The sequence below is a fragment of the Oxyura jamaicensis genome, chromosome 6 (assembly GCF_011077185.1).
Source record: "Oxyura jamaicensis isolate SHBP4307 breed ruddy duck chromosome 6, BPBGC_Ojam_1.0, whole genome shotgun sequence".
Classification (NCBI taxonomy): domain Eukaryota; kingdom Metazoa; phylum Chordata; class Aves; order Anseriformes; family Anatidae; genus Oxyura; species Oxyura jamaicensis.
In genome coordinates this window covers 2,015,496-2,035,546 of record NC_048898.1, presented here as the reverse complement: position 1 = coordinate 2,035,546, position 20,051 = coordinate 2,015,496, and the positions used below count along the sequence as shown (strand labels likewise).

The window sequence follows — 20,051 nt, the reverse complement described above, 5'->3', positions numbered from 1 at the left end:
AGGTTCCCCCTGGTGGCATGGGAGCCTCAGCTGTTTATGCCACTGAAGAAACTAGCTGAAGAAAGTTAATTGTTAAAAGTAGGTTTTCTGAGCATAGTTTTCACGTGAGCAAGCGTGGTGGGAACAGAAGCAGCACTGGGGTCTCTGGACTCTCTGGCCAACCCATTTTTTTTTGGAGGGATTTTATTGTTATAGGATTCTCCCCCTGAAAGTGGAGTCTGCAGTGGCCTACAGCATTGCTGATGGTCTCTAGCTGCTGTTTCCCCGGGTGGGGGCAGATTGCTGGCCCTAATTCTGGGACTATGGGGTGAATAGAAGCAGAGACACAGATGCTGGTCTGGCCTGTTTGAGATTTTAAGGCAGTTTGCCCCACATCTCCCATTTAAGCCTGCAAAGCTCACACTTTATGGAAGTGCTCATATTTGAAGCAGCTAAACCACTCCAGAAGACATCACGGGCCTGTGTCAGCGTGCGTGAGGGGCTTTCTTTACCGAGACCTTCCTAAGAGCAAGTACGCAAGTGGGGTTGGTAAAAACCTATATTGTGCTTCTGCTAATGAGTTGGTGCTGTACTCCTCCCTCGGCTGCTGTAGCCGACAGTCACTTCACGAACCCCCCGTCGGTGCCCTCGCCCCCGCGGCCGCTTCCTCGCCCGGGGGAGCGCCGAAAGCCGCCCCCGGCCCGGCTCCTCGGGCGGGGGGAAGCGTTGCGGGGCCGGGGGCGGGCGGCGGCTGCAGTTCAGCGTCCCTCCGAGCCGCGAGGGGGGCACAATCCGCCCGCCTTCGGCAGCGCCGCGCCGCTCCGCTCCCTGCCCGGCCGCCACGGCTCGGCCTTCGGCGGCCCGGTGCTGAGGTGAGGGGCGAGGCGGGACGGGGGCGGCCACTGGGGGGGATAAAGGGGACATTGGGGGACCGCGGGGAGCCGGAGGGGCCGCGGGGAGCGCTGCCCCCCGGCCTTTCCCGTGTTAGGTTTTGGCTGGGGGTGTGTGGGGGGGTGGGCGAGCGGTCCTCGAATGGCGCCCTCCGGGGGAGTAGCGCTGAGGGGCGTCCCGTGTCCTGGGGGAGGCTCGCCCCGAACTCGTCGCTCCTCGGGAGGGCTGCGGGGGGTGTGAGCTGCCCGTGGCTCCAGAAACGCAGCCCCAGACCTGGGAGCTGGGCTCGGTCGCTGGGGCTCTCCACGGGGGTCAGCAGCCTCGTCCCTGGGGTCCGCACAGCCCCGGGGTCCGCGCCGCCCTGAGGAACCGGGAGCCCCTCGCCGCCCTCTCCCCCTGCCCACATCCAAGTTTCGCCGGCGGAAAGTTTCCCGGAGAGGCTGCCCCGAGCCCCGAGCCCTGCTGGGGCCAGGGAAGCCGCCGGTGGGCGCCCATCTCCCCCCCTCGAGCCCCCAGCGGAGCCCCCCGCCGCTGGGCAGGGAGAGGGGGTGCCCGCGGGTATGGCTGTTTTAAAAGGCAGGGTTATGTCAGGGGGCTGGTGGAGGAGATGCGATGTGTAGGCTTCGATATCCGCGTCTGGTAATGAGTGAAATAAATGAAGCGGTTAGTATTCTGCTCCTGTGATACTTGGCGCGGGAGAGAGGCGGCTGTTACATCTCATTTCCGAGCTCATTTGGAGGAGCGGAGTGATGCTGGGCGCCTTATCTGCTGCTGTTCCCGAGCGCCTCAGCCCTTCAGGCAGCGGGGAGACGCGGAGCTCCTGGCTGCAGCATCGTAAAGCCTCGGGGAGAAACCCTCTGGGGCACGGGAAGCCCCCCGAACGCTTTTGGAGCACGACTGCAGCAGCGGACCGAGCGTGGCAGCAGCAGGGTGACCCCGCTCCCCGGACTCGCGGTAGGTGATGCGACTGATGCCTGCCTCTCGCACGCCCCACTGGTGAATTTTTCCTGGAGGCTGGTCAACACTCCGTCTTTGAAGACTAACTCAAGATACACACAGAGAAGTCAGCCTCAGGGGCTGGAGCCCGAGGAGGAATCCAGGATTCCCTCCGGGAGAAGGTAGGCATGTGGGTGCTGTCATCTGGGGGCACTGGCCGCGAGAGGCGGACGCCTGCTTCCCATCCTCTTCTCGTCTTTTAGCAGTAATGAGAATTTTGTGGATGTCAGTCTGGGGTGAGGTGTGCGTGGCTGGGAGGGGTGGGTAGCCAGAAGTCAGTTTACATTGACTCATCTGGGCTGCAGCGAGGAGAAAAATAACGCACCTGTCTTTGTAAAGCAGGTTGTGCCCACCTCCCATCATCAAAAGTTAAGGTGGAAACGTCTCCTTGTGTGGTGTCCCCCCCAAGGTGGGAGGAGGTTCGTGACATGTGAAATACGTGTGGTGTTCTTTGGGGTCTGCCAGGTTAAGCGAAGTATGGTTTTTTTGTGTGTGTGTTGTTTTTTTCTTCCCCTTTTGACTGAGAACTGTTTTGCTTTCTGATGGTTGGAAACCAGGGGAAAAGGGAGATTTAAAAATAAAATCAGACTGTATATTTGAAGTGGTAAAGGAAATGTTCTCAGGATCCCACGTAGCAAGCTGGAGATGAATGCAAACTGTTCCTGTTCTGTGCCTCTTCCAAATTCAGTTCTCCCTGAAAGATGTTCTCTCTCCCTGCTTCCCAGCGAAGCCCGATCTGCATGGCTAGTCAATCACCTCATGCAAATGAGGTGCTTTTTCTCAGCCTCGCAGTGGCTGTGGGAATGTGTTGGTACTGCAGCAGGAGTGACAGTCTGGTCACATGCATCACCCAGCGTGTGCAGCACCGGCGTGCAAATCCATTCTGCCTTAAACTTTTCGGTGTGCCGGAGAGCTTGGAAAGCGTTGAGGCAGGTTGCTTGCAGATAAATCGGGGACTGCTGCCTCTGCCCTCTTGGTTTAGCTGCTGTTCATCTGGCAAGCCCACATATGCCACCCTCTGGAAGGCATGGTGACTGTACTTGACACGTACTAATTTTTAAGAGAAAGACCGCAGACCGGTAAGCAGATGCCTAGACCAGGCTTGCTTTCATTATAGTTCAAGATTTGGTTGGTGCAGCTTTGCATGTTTGGCTACAGTAAGTACTCTCTTTGACTTCAGAATTAGAGTAAGAACATGTACTTAGGAAGGTATGAGTCTTAATTCCTTTGCTAAAATAGGAATAGTAAAGCAACCTCTGAAATAACTCCATAGATGAATACTAATTCTACGTGTTTTTTGCCGATAAATAATTTCAGTCAGATTTCTGCGAATGTGGCTGTGGTTTATGGGCCACCGTCCGCCAGCGAAGCATTGCACCAGTCATGCAAATGGGTTTCTTAAACCCTCTCTTCAGTCACAGGTTTCTGTGCCCCCGTGGAAGTCTGCTGCAACAAGTCTGTTCCATTGCTGCTTTGTGTATCTGTAATACCTCTGCATTTTTTACCTTGTAGGATAGCTCGGGGTTGTGGGCATCTTGAGGTTTGCGGGGACAGCTGCACCACAAGGCTGGGTGGGTGGGTGGGAAGGGCACTGGGGAGTTAAATGCTGTGGTTTGGAGCAGGTACAGGAATCAGTGAGGAGACCTAGAACCCGACTGGTTTCCTGAAGTGATTCAGGGCTCAGTAGGCTGGTTGTATGCTTTTACTGGGGTTGATTAAAAGCATGGATTTTTAGCCAGGAGCTGGAAGTTGGTCCAAGTTTTTTTTTCCTCTCCTCACTTGTGTCGGTAGCTGTTCAGTGAGCTTCTTGGGTACTTTTACTGGGATCTGTACACTTGGAAATTCAGAAGCTAAGTTCGTGCTTCGGTGGGACGCATTCTTAAAAGGTTTTCAGGTAGTGCTCCTTTCCCTCTTCCTATGCCTTAGCAGCTACATGTGCATGGAGATCTACTTAAAAACTGTTATAAAGTAGTATGTGAAAAACTTGAAAAAAGGTGTGTATACTTTGTTGTTAAAGCTCTGCTCCTTAGCAATTGTGCACTTTTCATGTTTTTAATATGTTTTTGGAAACAGTCTGGCTACCTTCGTGGCCTTAGTTAAAATATTCTTAAGCTGGAAAATAGCACAAGTGCTGATTGTTTTTCCATGCTTGTGTTTGCCTAAAATCTTGACAGAGGCTCTGATGCATCGAAGTATGAACATAAAAGAGTGAATTCTGTTGTTAGTACAGCTGTATCAATAAGTGGGGTAAACTGCTGCCTTGACAAACCAGACCCTTTTATGCCACGAAGATAGTTTTTTGGAACTTCCTCTGAACTCCAATTAAACTTTGCATAAACGTGGCAAAACGAGGCAAGCTTTTTTGCAAGGCAGTTAGTTTTCTCCTAGCGTGGCTGAAAACGGAACTGATAGCCAAGTAATGCGCTCTGCTCGGTACTTAAAGCATGCAGATGGGTAACTCTGACTAGTTCAAGCTTGAGATGTGAATCTAGCCAAAAGGCTGCTTGATGCTTTAACAACAGATTTGCTAGTCGCTCCTATAAATATGCACTCATATGCACTCAATATGCAAGCCAGAGAAAGCTGTAGCTAAAGTAGAAAGGATTGTTGCTCAAAATCCTGCAATCAGAGCTTCCTCTTTTAATTAAAAATAACTAATCAACTGATTGATGAAGGCAAAATATGCCTCGCGGGTGTATATTGTTATGGCTGCTCTTACCAAAGCATTTTATCTTACGCGTCTGTTGGTAGGAAAGCTTTTGGGGAAGGAAAGGTTGAGTACCTAAAAAGCTGCCAAGAGTGCAACAGAGGACGCTTCCGGAAGGTGATGCTCCAGCAACTTCATGGGTTTAGTTGGTTTATTGTAAGACTTTGCAAGAAGTGCTAACTCAGGAGTAATCGGACTTGATTTGTGTTGTGGCAGTTCCGGCAGTCAGTATAATCTGTCGGCAGCGGGTTTGTTCTCCATCGGTTAGGTTCACATGCTTTCCCCTGACTGCATGCCTGGCTGATTTCTCTTTTCAAGCCGTAAAAGAAAAGATGTTAGCTCAAATACTTTTAATAGCTGGCGACTCAACTCTCTGAGTAAGAGCTCAAGGCATTTCCAATATTGTCTTTTTAAAGTCTTATATAAGCATGCATAAAAATAATATATATGGCCTTTATCAGAGCTGATGATAACACCTGTATCAGAGCTATGAAACGTAGCTTTGGATGTTGGGGATAGAGAGGGCATTCACTGAAGAAAGGGAAAAGGCATTAACAGCATTTGAGAGAGGCCACCTGTAGCTGTGGACTGCCTGCATTTGCCTTTGACCTGGGTAGGTTCCCCTGGTGCTGGAGACTCGGCCTGCTGGGTGCAGTGGCCAGGATCCCCCAGCTGACATGAACATTCTTTGCTGGGAGTGCCAGGAGGCAGCAAAACCCCCGCACTGGGAAGGGGGGGAGCAGAGGAGCCGGCCCTCCCTGCTCTGTAGCCAGCATCGGAAATTGCAGATGAGTGCTCAGGTATCTGTTATTTTTTGTCTGTGGGTTTTTCAGGAACTCTGTCTCTGCTGAGCAGGTGTTGAGGGCAAACAAGGACCAAGCTGCTGGTGTCTCTCAATTAGGACGCTGCAGCGGAGGTGACAGCGCAGAGCAGCGAGAAGCCAAGTGCCAGTCAGGCTCTCTTATCCTGTATACGCAATTCTTATCTCAGCTGTGCTGGCTCATACTGGGAATAACAGCCCTGAAGCAGTGCCGTTATTAGGAGTTTACATTAGTAGCCTCGAGATTGGAATCTTACCCTGAAGATGAACAGAGGAATCTTGGGATTTTTCCTAAATTTGCTTAGAACTTCAAACAAGCAAATCTTGCTGTAGTGGATGTTTGCCTGAGGAAGGGTTGCAGACGTTTCTCCAGCTTATTTTGTCTAGCATCAAGAGAATGCCCTGCAACACAGACACACACGGCCTCAGTTCTAATGAATTCCCTGAAATAGTGCAGTCTAAAGGGCAGGGAAACAGAGGAAATTTCAAAGTAAACTGCCACAAAGCCTGCAATTATTTTCTGTTGCTGTTGAACTACTAGCTTATTTTTTTATTTACTGCATGTATTTCACTCTTGTTCCATTTTCTGACCTGGACAAACCACATGTACTACTGGGAGAAGAAACTAAGTCCTAAGACAAAGCTGGCTTAGAGCAGCTGGCAGAAAGGTTTCAGAGGCGCTTGGGAAGAACGCGGGGAAAAAGATTCCCAATAGAGCAGCTTCAAGAGTGGCTTTAGTGGAACAGGAGTGAGTCCTTTCTAATGTGAAGATTGCATTTAAGCACTTAACCACTGCTTTTGCTGAAATGATTTAATTAGTGGGAGAGAAACTTACAGCCCGCTGCTTTTATTGATGCTTTAGTTAGTATTCTGGTTAGGCAGTCAGGTTCTGATATGAATTTGGGGGATGGACTCGCTTTGTTTTTCTGGAAATAAATATTTGCATGTAATTCTCCTGCTTAAGATGTTATTTTCTATAGAAGGTGGCTGAAGACCCCAGCTGTAAGGCTGAACCCATAACTGGCGTTGTGTATGGTTATTAGTATGGCCATTTTACAGACTTGCTACTGTGTTAACTCAAGGGTCTTCCTGCCAAACCAGGATACCGGTCGTCTCGCTTCACGTGGTTCCTCTTCTCTTACTTTAAATACAAGAAGGATGTTCCTTTCGGGTTTCCACTCTAATTACGGTTCAGGGCACAACCGTAGGAGTGGTTTCAGTAATTTATTCTTTTGGATGAGATACCGAACTGCAGTCTTTATTGCTCTGCCATTAGATTTCATGCGGTGCTTTTTATGGGAATAAAACCATGAATCCCAACATGCCAGTGTAATTTGAATAGTTAATTACAGTGTTTTCCATTTACCTACAGTTCCCCCTCAGTGTACGTTAGGACGTGGTGCTCGTATCGCAGTGGTTGCTGTCTTCCATCTGGCTCCCAGCTGCCTTTGGTAAGAGGGAGATAGTCACGGGGAAGGCTTGGGTGCCTTTCCCACACATTTTCTTGCCTTTCTGAGGGCAAGAAATGCCCAAGAGTGGCGCTGAGGTGTGGGTTGCCTGCCTCACCTGCAGCAGCTCAGGGTACACGCATGGCTCAGCAGCTCCACACAGTCTCATAGCACTTGCACGCCAGCAGGTGACGGCGTGGTTCCAGGTGTTTCTGGCAGGATCAGCCAAGCTCCTGCCCGTCCTGTACAGTAGGGATGGGGGAACCACCCTATTTCCAAGCTAACAGCTGTTTTTAAATACAAGGACAGTGCTTGGACCAGCAGCACCAAATATTGCTGGCTGGTAAGAAGTAAAATAGGCGATGATAAGAGGCAAATCTCTTTTTGTGGATCTTGGTATTACATTTCTGTTTGCGGTTTCTGAAAGGGGTGCTGGGGAATGAGCAACTGGCACCTTGCAGTGAGGAGGGTCGAGCCATAGGTAGGGGGATTACCCTAGTCAAGCGAGTGTAATCAGGGCAGGTCATTGCACGTTGTTTGCTGCAAGAGCTAGTACAATTTCATAGCGGTGTTTTCAAGTAACGTGCAGAATGTTTTTGTGAAGGATGTTCTTCATGACTCGTGTGGACAAAATAAATCTCTTCTAAACAGCAAAATTAAATATGCCCTGTCAGAAGTAGGAGATGGATGCTTTAAAGAAAAATAATCTTGAGTATTCCAACGATCTGGTTTGGTTTCAGCTCTCTTTTTGCTGCTTTTTGTGCATTTTCTGAAAGCAACATGTATGTGATTGCCTAACTTGTGCCTGTGGTCGTTCTGTGCAAGGTACTAATTAATGGTGACCAATACACCCCTGAGCCCATCTGGGACAGGTTCGGAGGCTGCTTCCTCTGGGTTACCACAAGCTAAGATCTCCCAGAGTAGCTGTTTATGTGAACTTGACTATGTTTTACTGAAGTGCAGTTGCAGGGAAGCTGATTGGGAAACAGACCTTTGGGAGAGGTGCGTGATGAGAGAACGGGCACAAGGTGGGGACCTTTTCAGCCCAACTGCTGGCCCAACACGTGCCTTTCCCATCTTTCTTTCTGAATAGTAGTCAAGCCACTCCATTGCAGCTGTATGTTAATGGAAACTTCACTTGGAAGTATCCAAGCCAGTTAGCTAAGCATGTGTAAATATGTATAAGGGTGTTTCAGCTCTTGAATATGTCAGACACTTATCCCCAAGAGTCATCAGACCTGTGGTTCATCTAACAAGCTAGGATCTAGGTCTTATAGCTTATGAATATCTCCTTTATTGTTTGACTTTCTTTCAGTTTTTATCCTTTGGTAATACTGAAACTTTAAATAACTTGCATCACTAGATGCCAAAGACTTCAGAATGTCCGACCACTTGAAATAGCTTGCATCTTCTCTGCTTTTGTCTGCAAACAGAGATTGAAAGCCTAAGGAAAACGTGAGACAGCACAATTGCAGTAATTAGAATATGGTATGTTTTATTTCTGTTACATCTGAAATGAGGGTAAACAAAAGCAAAAAACGAGACCCACACTAATGGAATTATATATTGACAACTTAAGTGCCATGTAGATGACAAGGAAAAATGAACAACCTTAGGCAGAAATACAACGTTGCCTTTCAATTGTTTTATTTTCGATTTCTAAGAAATCTGTTAGATGGGTGAGCAGAAGTCAAGTGCAGTAAGTGCAAGCTTTTATAGCATTGATAAAGAAATATTTTTGATTGACATGTAGAAACAGTGAAGTTTGGTTTTAGTATTTTTGTGGTGTAAAGGCCTTGTTTGTATAGTGCTTAAATATTCATATGTGTTCCTGTAATTGCTGAATGTTGACATTGTGCAGTCTATTAAGGCAGTAATTGTTTCTTCCTTTCCTGTGCCTGTGCTTTCAGGCCTGTGCTTTCTTTTTCCTGAGGGGGCAGATCTGCTAAGAGAACCTCTGTACTGAAGAGGAGCTGCTGCGAGATGGTCGTGATGAACCCTAAGGAAATATTGGGATTTGGCTCAGGTTTATCTGCAGCCTGTTTGCATGACGTGAACAGAAGTCCTGCCTTTGATTACATGCGGTTACAAAGCAACCTGTGATAGGAGCCTGCAGGTGCGGTCCAGCAAACAATCACAGGGCTTCTTCCCGAAGTACCTGAAAGTAGCATGCAAACTCTCTGAGTTGTATTGAAAGAAACTAGCCTGGTTTGTCAGGCCTTAGTGAGTTTGTGGGGCTAGGAGCATCCCACACTACTGGAGCTGTACAGCCCCACGTGCATGCCCTGTTCAGCTCTCTGTCTGCTAACGAAGGACCATGCACGGCACCTGCTGCCTTTGAGGAAGCACCCACTGGTTTCTGAGTCCCTTTTGCTTATAGGAGCTTTGAGGTCCTTACAATTTCCAAACAGAATCTTTACATCTCTTTGGAACAATCTGACCTATCAGTTACGCAAAAATTTCTTCATAATAGCAAAATCGCTGCAGTTCTGATAATCAAGGAACCACACAAAGGATAGGACAGCAGATAGTGTTTTTCAGCAGCCTTCCTTTGCTTCCCTTTTTCATTTGTATTTGTTTTATTTTTGCCTACCAGCACTTGAGAGCAATGTACTTTATGATAGAAGGGTAGTTGGAAAAACTTTTTTTTTTTTAAACTTATGATGTGAAACAAGGTTATTTCACAGAATCACAGAATAGTCTAGGTTGGAAGAGACCTCCAAGATCACCTAGCCCAACCTCTGACCTAACGCTAACAAGTCCTCCACTAAACCATATCCCTAAGCTCTACATCTAAACGTCTTCTCAAGACCTCCAGGGATGGTGACTCCACCACCTCCCTGGGCAGCCTGTTCCAATGCCTCACAACCCTTTCGGTAAAGAAGTTCTTCCTAATATCCAACCTAAACCTCCCCTGGCGCAACTTTAGCCCATCCCCCCTCGTCCTGTCACCAGGCACGTGGGAGAACAGACCAACCCCCACCTCGCTACAGCCTCCCTTCAGGTACCTGTGGAGTGCAATAAGGTCGCCCCTGAATCTTCTTTTTTCCAGGCTGAACAAGCCCAGCTCCCTCAGCTGCTCCTCATAAGACTTGTTCTCCAGACCCTTCACCAGCTTTGTAGCCCTTCTCTGGACTCGCTCAAGCACCTCCATGTCCTTCTTGTAGCCAGGGGCCCAAAACTGAACACAGTACTCGAGGTGCGGCCTCACCAGAGCCAAGTACAGGGGGACAATCACCTCCCTGGACCTGCTGGCCACGCTGTTTCTTATACAAGCCAGGATGCTGCTGGCCTTCTTGGCCGCCTGAGCACACTGCTGGCTCATATTCAGCTGACTGTCAACCACTACTCCCAGGTCCTTCTCTGCCAGGCAGCTTTCTAACCACACATTTACATAAGTGTTTGCAACTGGATGAGATTTGGATAAATGCAAGTCGTTCATTTCAGCTGGTAGTTTTTATTATTTTTATTTATTTTTTACCATAAACTCTTTAATAAAATACAATTTATGACAGGTGAACCGTGGGACAGAACTTGAGTTCATGCAAATCTCTGTTTTTTGACAAAACTCAAGAGGATAAGATGCTATTAGCTCCTGTAGAAAATGCCTCTGTGCTTGGGAGCAGAGGCAGAACGCACAGCCTCCAGGAATTCTGCTGCAGCCTCTATCACAACGTGGTGTTTTTGTGTTTGGCAGCCAAGTCTGGAAGCAAAGCAGAGAGGGGGATGTGGAAGGCTGGCGGGGGAGTGGTGGTTTGCCTTTTCGTGGCAGTTCATCTAGATGTCTGTAGGGGTTCATCTAGATAAGGGAAGAGTAATGATACAGCAGCTACAGGAGGGTCAGGAAAGCTGACCTACAGTTATGGTGGTCTTTTTTCATCTAGCAAGGTAGTCTGAAGTCAACTGGTGGGACTGAAACTGCTGAATAGATGAATCAGACTTCATGAAACTCACAACAGACTGATGCTTCATCCACCGACACTGCAGCCTGCTTCCCTTTTTCGCTTTATTTCTTCCTAAGTTCAAAAAGCAATGGAGGGTCGTGGGTTTGCCTCTCTGAAGGTAAAGGATGGGATTACTGAAATCCCTTAACAAGCCTGTCTTTTTGGGGGGACAATGTTTTCCCTTTTGAGTTCTTACTCTCTTACCTTTGAGCACAGCTAACAAAAAAAAAAATAATCTAACTATTAAGGGTGCCTCATACTGAAGGGAGCCATTCATCAGCGATATGTCCTCTCGCCCGCCCACCAGTTACCAAGGTAGTGACAAGTTTATGGCTTGGTCTGTCACCCACACAGGATGTCACTGGGGGCATGAAATTCAAAGTGCTTTTTGAAGCTGTCCTTGTTCAACTTCTGCGTAAGAAATTAGCAAATTATTTTGATGACTTAACAGGTGACTAAAACATCAAGGTCAGTGCAAAATCAAGTCAACCCTCTGACTTTGGGGGGCATGCTAAGGCAAGCTGGGGTTAGGAATTTGCATTTTGGGTATGAAGCAATCAGCTTGGGGCAAGTGCTGGGCTTTTTGAGATTAATTCTGATCTGCGTTGGGGCTGGCATGTGTTGTGCTGTATTTAGTTCCTTCTGTGCTGACTGGTGGTATTTCAGAGGGGGTGTGTAAAGCTGATGGGAGAGCTGTCGTGTGGCTGGAAATTCTTCTGCATCCAACTTTGTGTTTGCCAATACCAGTGCTACTGCAGAATTTCTCTGTATCTGGTATTTTAGTGATCCAAGCATTTAGCTTGTAGTTAAAGCCTCCAGCTCGGGTTCATCTAAACCTTTTCCTGCCTCAGCCTCCTGAAGCCAGCAGAGCTGAGGTTGCTGAGAAGGAAGAAAGCTCCTGAGATGAGAGCGGTAGTACTTAGGGTGCTGCACCAAGGAACGTGGTAAGTGGGGTTGGCAGTCTTGAAAAAGCATACTCCTTCTGATGCAAAATCGTAAAGGATTGGGCTCTAAATGTCCATCTAAATCCGCTTGATGTCTTCTGGAACTCCGCTTCTTGGGGCTTCAATGTGAAACCGCCTCCTGCTTCCGCGAGACAGGTACAGGCAGATGGATGGGTGTGCACGCTCTGGGCTTTCCAGGCAGGATAGCATTTATTTGTCATGTGAAACCAAAATTTAGTTGAGTTGACCAAATGAAGTCGTAGGCACAGCGCACGAGGTGTTTAGCAGTAGGACTGCCTGTTTAGATCCGTCTCGTTAACAAACGTTTGTTTGCAGTTGTTGTGGTGCTACGTACAGTCTTTTAGCAAGAATCAATTACAGCTTAATATTACATAGGAAATTACGACTAATGAAAGCCATCGCAACGTTGTGTTGAAAGCGGCCAGGCTGGGAGCGCTGTTAGCGTACCGGTTTACTTATGGCAGCGCTGTTTTCCTTTCGTTCAGTCTCCTAATCAAATTTTAACATTTAAGTTTGACATTTACATGACATTCACGTCTGCAGAAATACTGTTTCCTTTTCCCGGTTGCTCAGTTTCCTTTGAAATACAGTTATGTCTCGGAGCATTAGGCTTTGGGGGAGGGAAGTTTTAGAAGGGAGCTTCTGAGGGCTGGTGGCTCTGGGCTCAGGGACTCTGCAGGCTGGGATTCCCGTGGGAAGGGCTGCCTTGGTGTGGAGGCTCTGCAGGAGATCTGACATAGGGACCAAGGGAGTGTTGCTGTCTGAAGTGTTACCAGTCCCACGGTAAGAAGGTTTAATCTATTGTGTAAAGATTTGTTTTCTAATGTCAGTGGTTCGCCAGTCTGATTGCCACCGCCTCTTCCACAGAGCTGTCTGCTGCTCTTAGCCTGCTGTGCATTTATAAACACCTACATATACGTTTAATCTAGCTCCAAACTTCATCCTCATTGTATCATGGCTCTGGAGTACATCTAGAGGCCTACTAAAACAAAACCTATCTACTTCGAAAACCTGTATCTGCACACATCTGGTTAATGCAGATGAAGCCTGTACATTTCCCACATCAGGGAATTTCTGGCACTGGCTTGTCCTCTTGTGGTAGCGTGGGACCATTCAGGTGGTTCCCTTCCATTTCGGTTCCAGTGCAAGTTCTGAACTCCTTTTGGCACCTTTTCATAAGGCGTTTGTATTTCATCGTTTGAACATCTGTGCTTGCTGTTCTCCGTGACTGTTACACAGAGTAAACAGTCTGAAAGGGCAGCGCTGTGAACACAAAAGATTTTGTAGACCCATTTTTACAATCTGGGGATTTTTTTTACTGGTAGAGGGTACTGTGCTGAAAGCCTGGGATAGGGTCCCTGCATATAGGACAGCCTGCAGTGGTGGGAAGTGGTGCGTTCCTATAGGAATGCGGGGTTAGGCTGGGGGGAGCCCTGTAAAAACACCTTGATTTGCTGCTCCATCAGCTACATGCTGTAATAACCTGCTGGAAAAAAGTTTTAAACAGCTGTGCAGTACCAGTGTGTTTAATGTTGTTGAAATGATGTGCCATGTTAGAAATCATCGTGCCAGTAATGGACTGTGACAAAAACATGAACTGCAGTGTGGGGATTCTGGATTAAAGGAAGTGTCCCAGTCTCTGTCCTCTGGGTAACTTCAGCTGGATCGCGGATTTGAGCTTTTGTTAGTAACTGGACGTAAGCTTTTCAGACATGGCAGTCCCATAAATCTTGACGTTTTCCATCCCCATGCCATCTTAATCAGAAAAGGGGAGAGTGCTGCGTGTGTTTTTTGTGTGTTTGTTTTTTTTTACTTCGTGTACTGAAGGGTCTGAGAGGTAGGGAAGTGGTGGCGGTGTGCGGTTCTGTCAGGTGGGAGCTGGAGAAGCACAGCTAATGGGCTCTGAAATCGCTTATAATAGGGAACCCCAGATCTGGAAAATTGTTTTTGAAAGTTGCTGGGAACACAAATAGCACTTCTCAGCTGTGAAGCTGAATGTTGACTCTGAAGTTAGGCAGGCATGTCGAATGGCACAAGATTGTTCATCAGGTTAAAATCTGCTCTGAGATCGCTGTGCCCCCTGTCTCCTTATGAGATGAGTAGAATTTGAGGGGGAAGAGGGAAAAAACCTCTTGGGAACATCAGATCTCCTCTCTCCAAACGTGTTGTTCATTAGCTAGTAGGCCATAGTCTCCTTCCTGGTATTCTTTGCTGTTTCTGCTTGAAAACCTCACGTTGTATCAAGGTTTTAGATGTGCTACTATGTAAGGGTTTCACTGCTCTTCAAAATAATGCACGTTTGTTTTTCACTTTATTTCCTTCAAAGCACCTGAAGCTGAATTTGTTCTTGATCTTTTTTTAAAACAAAAACGCCTGCTATGTTTGCAGTGAGATCATTAAAAAGTAGGTGGGGAATGCTGGGCACGGACTGGCCTTTAAAATCTGGAACAAGCCCTTGGCAGGGGCTGTGCAAGAGATGGCTTTTGCTCGGCAGCCTCTTCCTGGGCTCGCATAGCTGCGTTGCTGATAGCTCCGCTCCCTTCACCTGTGCAGCGCTCCTCACTAAGCTCTGCTTTCCTCCAGCTCCTGAGTGGTCATTTTGAAAATGGTTTCATCCAAGCGCTCAAATAAGCAAGTGGATTTGCTGTTAAAATTCTCATGGGAATATAATGCTTTCAGGGACCTTTGAGGTCATTGAATCTGTTTGCCCGCGCCTGCAGCTGCCACGCTGAAAAGTCCCTTTCACAAAACAAAGCACGTCATGTGTAATATTCCCTCTCCTCCTTTCAGTGTAAGGCTGATTGCTCAAATCATTGCGCCTTTCTCACTCATAATCTGTGCTTATTTAAGGCCAGTGTACTTGCATTTATCCTTGTGCCTGTATTGTCCTTTTGCTTCCGTACTTTGCTGCTCTCCTCCATGTCCCCCCCTTCCACAACACGTTTTGTAGAGAGCAGCTCTCCTGCTTTTTACGTGTGGTTTCACAGAAGAAGCGAGCCACTCTCCTCTTGTGAAATCTGCTTCATTTTTAACACCTTAAAAGATGCAAATTTATTTTTTTTTTTCCTTTGGGGTTTTCTGCAAGTACATGTTAAACCGATGAAAAACTCTTACCGTGTGCTCAAGGATGCAGGCAGTATGCAGTTCTGCCACTTGCAAAGATGAAAAAAGCCCCAAACTTTTAGCACTTGAGTGGAAAAAGCATGGCTTGTAAGGGTTGTGGGAGTGTTGTGAGAGGACCACGGGGGTTAGGGAAATGCTGTGAAGCGCTAATATCCTCCTCTCCCATCCCCAATCTGCCTACAAGGTGTAGGGACTCCATGCCAAAACTGAGCAACAATCCTGGCCCCATCCAACCCATTCTCTTCCTTTCCCTCCTTGTACAAAAGAGATGGAGCTAGGCACAGGGCAGGCTTTTCTAGGTCAGCCTCTGAGTCGTGTAAATGTTTTGTTCCCAACAAACCACTGGTGCGTCCAGTGCAGTGCCAAGCAAAACCAGCAGGTGTATCTATCTCGTCGCTGTACCAATTGCTGATGGGGGTATGGATCCATCTCTGGACTAGTGACCGTGCCTGAATCAGTTTTATGGAGGTAGAATTTGTGTTGTGCCTTTCTTCCTGGTACCCTTTAAGCCCATCCACGTCCTGTTAGCTTTGAGTAGCGAGTCAGCTTAAGGTGTATGCCTCCAGGTGATTAGCCCTCCTAAAATCCAAAATGCATCGGGACAGGCATTGCTTACCGGCTCCCGAGGCATAACCTCAGGCATGGCTTAGTTTCTTTGCTGAACCCGTCACACCAGCTTCATTTGTTGCTGCCTTAGAAGAAAGCGTTCCAAAAGGCTTGTTGTGTTAGCCTGGTGCTCGCAGGCTTTGAGGAGTGAGCTCGCGTTTGGTTTAGTTACCCTTCCCTGACCTGTCTATCTTCTGCTGTACTCTTCCTGTACAAAGCTCCGTACATACTTGGTACGGGATTTCAGACTTTGTTGCTCAGATCTATTCTATTTTTAAAACTCTCTTAGTTAAAAATATGTTTTTCTTATTCTGTAGTCAGTGATACCATGGTCGTCTGGAAACATTTGAAACTACCTCAGGAGCGTGACGTGCAATTCGTGTCGTGGAGCTTTCTGAAGCCAGCAGGGCCAGACAGACAGGCTGTCTCTGCTTCAAACACACTGAACTTCTGGAGTTTCCCTTTCAGTACAGATTGCCATCTGCGCGCATGGGTACTTGATTTCTGTTGTAGCTCTGCGTCCTTCATAAGAAATCTTTCCACCTGTTTTTGGTAGCTCTTTGCTTCTATTACCTTTTTATTTTTTTCCACCCTTTCCATCACATGGCTCCGTTTCTTCCCCGGTTATAACAAGTGGCAGAAGACACTTGCTGCTTGTCATACTGCTCTGCCTAATGCCTAGTTTGTCCTGGCTGTTGGCAGTTTTCACTTCATTGCTGTGCTTTCTCAGAAAAGACTGCCTTCAGTTCCTTGTACCTGCCTCTCCTCAACTTACTGGGAGGTTCTGGAGGCGATGCCTGGCTCTAGATCCAGTGCTTTTGGTGAGAGCTGCTCCCTTACTGAATTTCTGATGCTGGTCTTTATTCATCCCAGGAGTAAGAGAAGGACTTGGGGTAGTTAGCTCTGTGGGGGCGTGCTGAGCCATAGGTCACGAACAAGTGACTCCAGTGCCCTGTGTCAAGTCCTGGCTGGTTCAGTACCCAGAAATGCAGTAGGTATTTTGCATCATGTATTTACATACGTTGCCGTTGTATTGTTTCAGCTGGAGCTTTGCAACAAGCCAAAGGGTACCTCAACTTCTGCTGATCTCCTGCCTCAGGTTTGGGAGCTCCTTTTCCTGGAGTGCCAGGTTTTGCCACACACAACTCTGACACGTTTCACCTCAAACAAGGAGGAAGGGAGGAAAAAGTGAGCAAGCGTCCAAAAGTGATACACCACAGAAGTGTGGGAGTGTCTTGGTACACGTTCAGCCACCTAGGCTATTATAAAGCTATTATAAGGAGTTTTAATTTTGGTTTAGAAAATTGAGTCAAATAAAAGAAGAGATAATTGAAATGTAAAAGGCAGTGTACAATGGAAGTGGCTTTGGATTCACCCACAGCACTGGTAGCCGTTTATGGAGAGCACTGCTGTTTACCCAACAATTTTGGTGATAATCTGAATTTTAGAAGCTCTTCCTTGACAGCTGTAGCCAGATGTGTGCTTGCCTCTGGCATATTAGTGCTCCGGGATGGCAATTACAGCCTGGCAAATAGGACAGGCGAGGAACACACGACGTGCAGAACCTTCCTGTTAAATGATATTACTGGTTAACAGCAGGGCTACCTCAGCACTTCTCAGCTCTTCTTCATTTATTGCCTGGAAGAGCCAAGTGTTTTACAGTCTTTTAATTTTCTATGTATTTTTAAAACCCCAAGAAGCAACAATCAGAAGGACCATTAACACCTCAGCTGTGGACTAATGAGGAACACAACTTCTGTGCTAGAGATATCGATTTGCTCAGTTGCAGCTGTATTTCTCCCCTTAAATTCTTTTTGCCTTCTTCCCTTAGCTGCGGTGCCTGTTTTCTCACCACCCACCCAAGTGAGGTTGAGGCGAAGCGAGCGAAATTGAGTTAAGCCGTGGTTGTGAGGCTGCTGCTGCTATTCTTGACACTCTTCCTTCTTTGCAGTAACTTTTTTTTTTTTCTTTTATAAATGCTGCTGCTCGGGCATTGTTACGCAGACGTCTTCACCTCTGTGTTCTGTGACTGCAGGAAGTCCCCTTCTTTTCATGGAACATCTTTCTTTTCCTTCATCTGTGAAGGTCCTGGAAAGAGAAGTTCCAACAGTGAAGTTGTCTCGCCTATTTATTGCGTTACCTTTCTGGTCTGTTATGCTTCTGAGATGAGATAGCCATCAGAATTTGTCCCCTTTGTGTAGCAGGAGGCAATTCTTTTTATTTCTTGATAAAGCAGTTTTATGTAGGAACTCCATCCAGAGTTTTTGGTGTTAAACCAGCCCTGCATTTGTTCTGACCTTGACTTTTTCCTCGTGCTTTTGTTTGGTATTATGAAAAAAAGCATATAAATTAACAATAACAGTGAATAATACTGTCTAAATTGAAGAATAAATTGGAAGATGATAAACCATCAGTAAATACCCTGAAATAGTGCTGCTTACATTCTGTGTTCTGAAATAATGCATTTTCTGAGCTCAGACGAACGTACATTCCTTGAAAGCAATTTCAGATTCATTTATTCTTGCAGAATATAACTTCACCCTGTAAACTCTCCTGTGACTAAAATACTGTTTTAGAGAAATGAATGAAAACACACACACGCACACACACACACACACACATGAAATAACCTTAGGCTCGTTCCTGGCTGCTGCTGCGTTGGGAGCTTTTGGGGCCCGCCTTGGCCTGCGGGTGCCCGTGCCGCTGCTTTTAGCAGAGGCAGCGCTGCATGGAGGAGCCCTGGCTTTGGAAGCGGCTCCCTTGGTGCTGTGGCCAGCTCCGTGCCCTTAGGTCAGGTTCCTCATTTCCCCAGGTGACCGACCTGATGAGACCACGTTTATTTGCTGTAGGAGAATAAAATGAAACTAGCAGGGCGCTTTTCTTCTGACTGCAGTGTCAATTTCTATGGAGTTTCATACTTCAAGGTATTGCTTAACTCCAGGCTTAATGTCTTTTTCTTTTTTTTTTTTTTTTTAGTTAAACTAATTCTGTTGTTTGCATTCCTTGTTTTCCACGTTGTGCTCCCTTAGCTCGCATAAAGATGTGTGGGTGCTGGCAGATTGCAGTGTTTTGTAAACTTCCGAGGAAGTAGGTAGGCTGCACTTCTAATCTCAGAGCCTTAGTTTTTTCTTTGACTTGTTTCCATCTTCCTTGAATGTGACACAACTGTGAACCAGCTCAAGTTGCTTAAAGCAGCATGCTAGTTATTTTTTAAACTATTAGTTCAGTATTGGTGAGCGACCTCCCTATGTTTGCCTGTGTTGCCGTGTTTCATTTTTAAAACAATTGGAAAGAGTCACGCTTCCCCAGAAAGGGCTGGATAGATGCAGAACGCTTCCCCCTTCTCATACTGTTAAGATAAGGAGAAAAATGATGCTTCTAATCAGAAAAGTCAGAAGGGACTACAGATCAGGGAAAGGCAATATAGTGACAAAGAAATTAAGTACAGCTTCAGCAAGTCAAATATCTTGTTAAGTCTGTGCAGAAATCAATGAGTGCTTTTGAGGGTGGTGGTATCGAGTATTCTATTTTGAGAAATGCTTCCATCTCTGGGAAACCAGAGTACATGGCCATAGCAGAGATGCAGACAAATTCCTAGGCCTGCACCCAGCAGCCAGGGGTGCTTGCTGTGCTGGATGTCCCTCGCTGCTCTGTGCCTGGCTCTCCTGGCAGCGCGTTGGCACCTCGCAAGGATGGGCGGTTCTGCAGGCTCTGTGCCTACGTGTTGCCTGGAAAAGCCCACGTCACGCTCCTGGGCCCATGTACAGCTGCTCCTGGAGGTGATCCGTGCCCGCCCTGTGGGCATTTGCCTCGCAAGTGGTGGATCAGGTACCTGCAGGCTGTTCAGGGACTTTCACCAAGCAGTAAAATACATTTATCAGCTAATAGGATCCCCAGCGTTCCCTGGCCCCAGCAGCAGTGTTGTTGTGCCACACAAGAGTAAACCACACTCTCTCTTCCATTTTCATTAGTAGAAAAGTCCCAACTAAGCTTTATGGCAAAGGTCTTGGGGTGAGAAACGTTCAGTTTGAAGCACCGAGGAAGTTGAATCTGGGATGTTACGCAGCACTCTTCTCTTCCTTCCACGCCGCAGCTTCTTGTAATGAAACCACCGCATCGGAGAGGTGTGACCAGCGCTGCTCTAAGTAGAAACCAGATGAAGACCCTGAAAAGTGACTGCAGTTTCCCACTGTCGTGGTGAGCCCTAGCTGCACGTTTTCGCTCTTTGATAATCTCCGTGCTGCAGCTTATCCCTGTGTGAAGGCTAGCTCGGCAACGAAGTGCTTTGGGCCGGAGGAGGGCAGCTAGACAGTTTTGAGGATCTTTGCACCCTGCTGCTGTCGTGTGTTCTGTGTAAGTGGAATATCTGCATGGTCTGCAGAAGTGAGGCTTGACTTGTAGCGTCGTCTGGGTTGGAAAAGAAGCCTGCGTGAATGGAACAGATTGCTGAAGTCAACTGCAAAAGGATTTAGAGCATATGCTAAATTGCGTGCTACGGCCCTATACGTCATTCTCCTGTAGTGAACAGATTATAAGAAAACTTGTTTTATTGCAAGACCCACAGAAAAGTGT

At 47.2% G+C, this 20,051-nt stretch overlaps 1 protein-coding gene across 3 annotated transcripts in view; it reads left to right on the top strand.

Moving 5' to 3' along the window:
- The first annotated feature begins 662 nt into the window (after nucleotides 1-662).
- The window catches only part of PCDH15 (protocadherin related 15), a 721,430-nt gene continuing 702,041 nt past the window's right edge, over nucleotides 663-20,051 (top strand). Inside the window, exon 1 of one of the 3 annotated variants that reach the window (XM_035329710.1) lies at nucleotides 663-851. The gene's annotated coding sequence lies outside the window, so the exon portion shown is untranslated. Of the gene's footprint in view, nucleotides 852-1,276; nucleotides 1,989-20,051 lie in introns of those variants that run through there. The other 2 variants (XM_035329721.1, XM_035329709.1) reach the window with 2 other exon arrangements.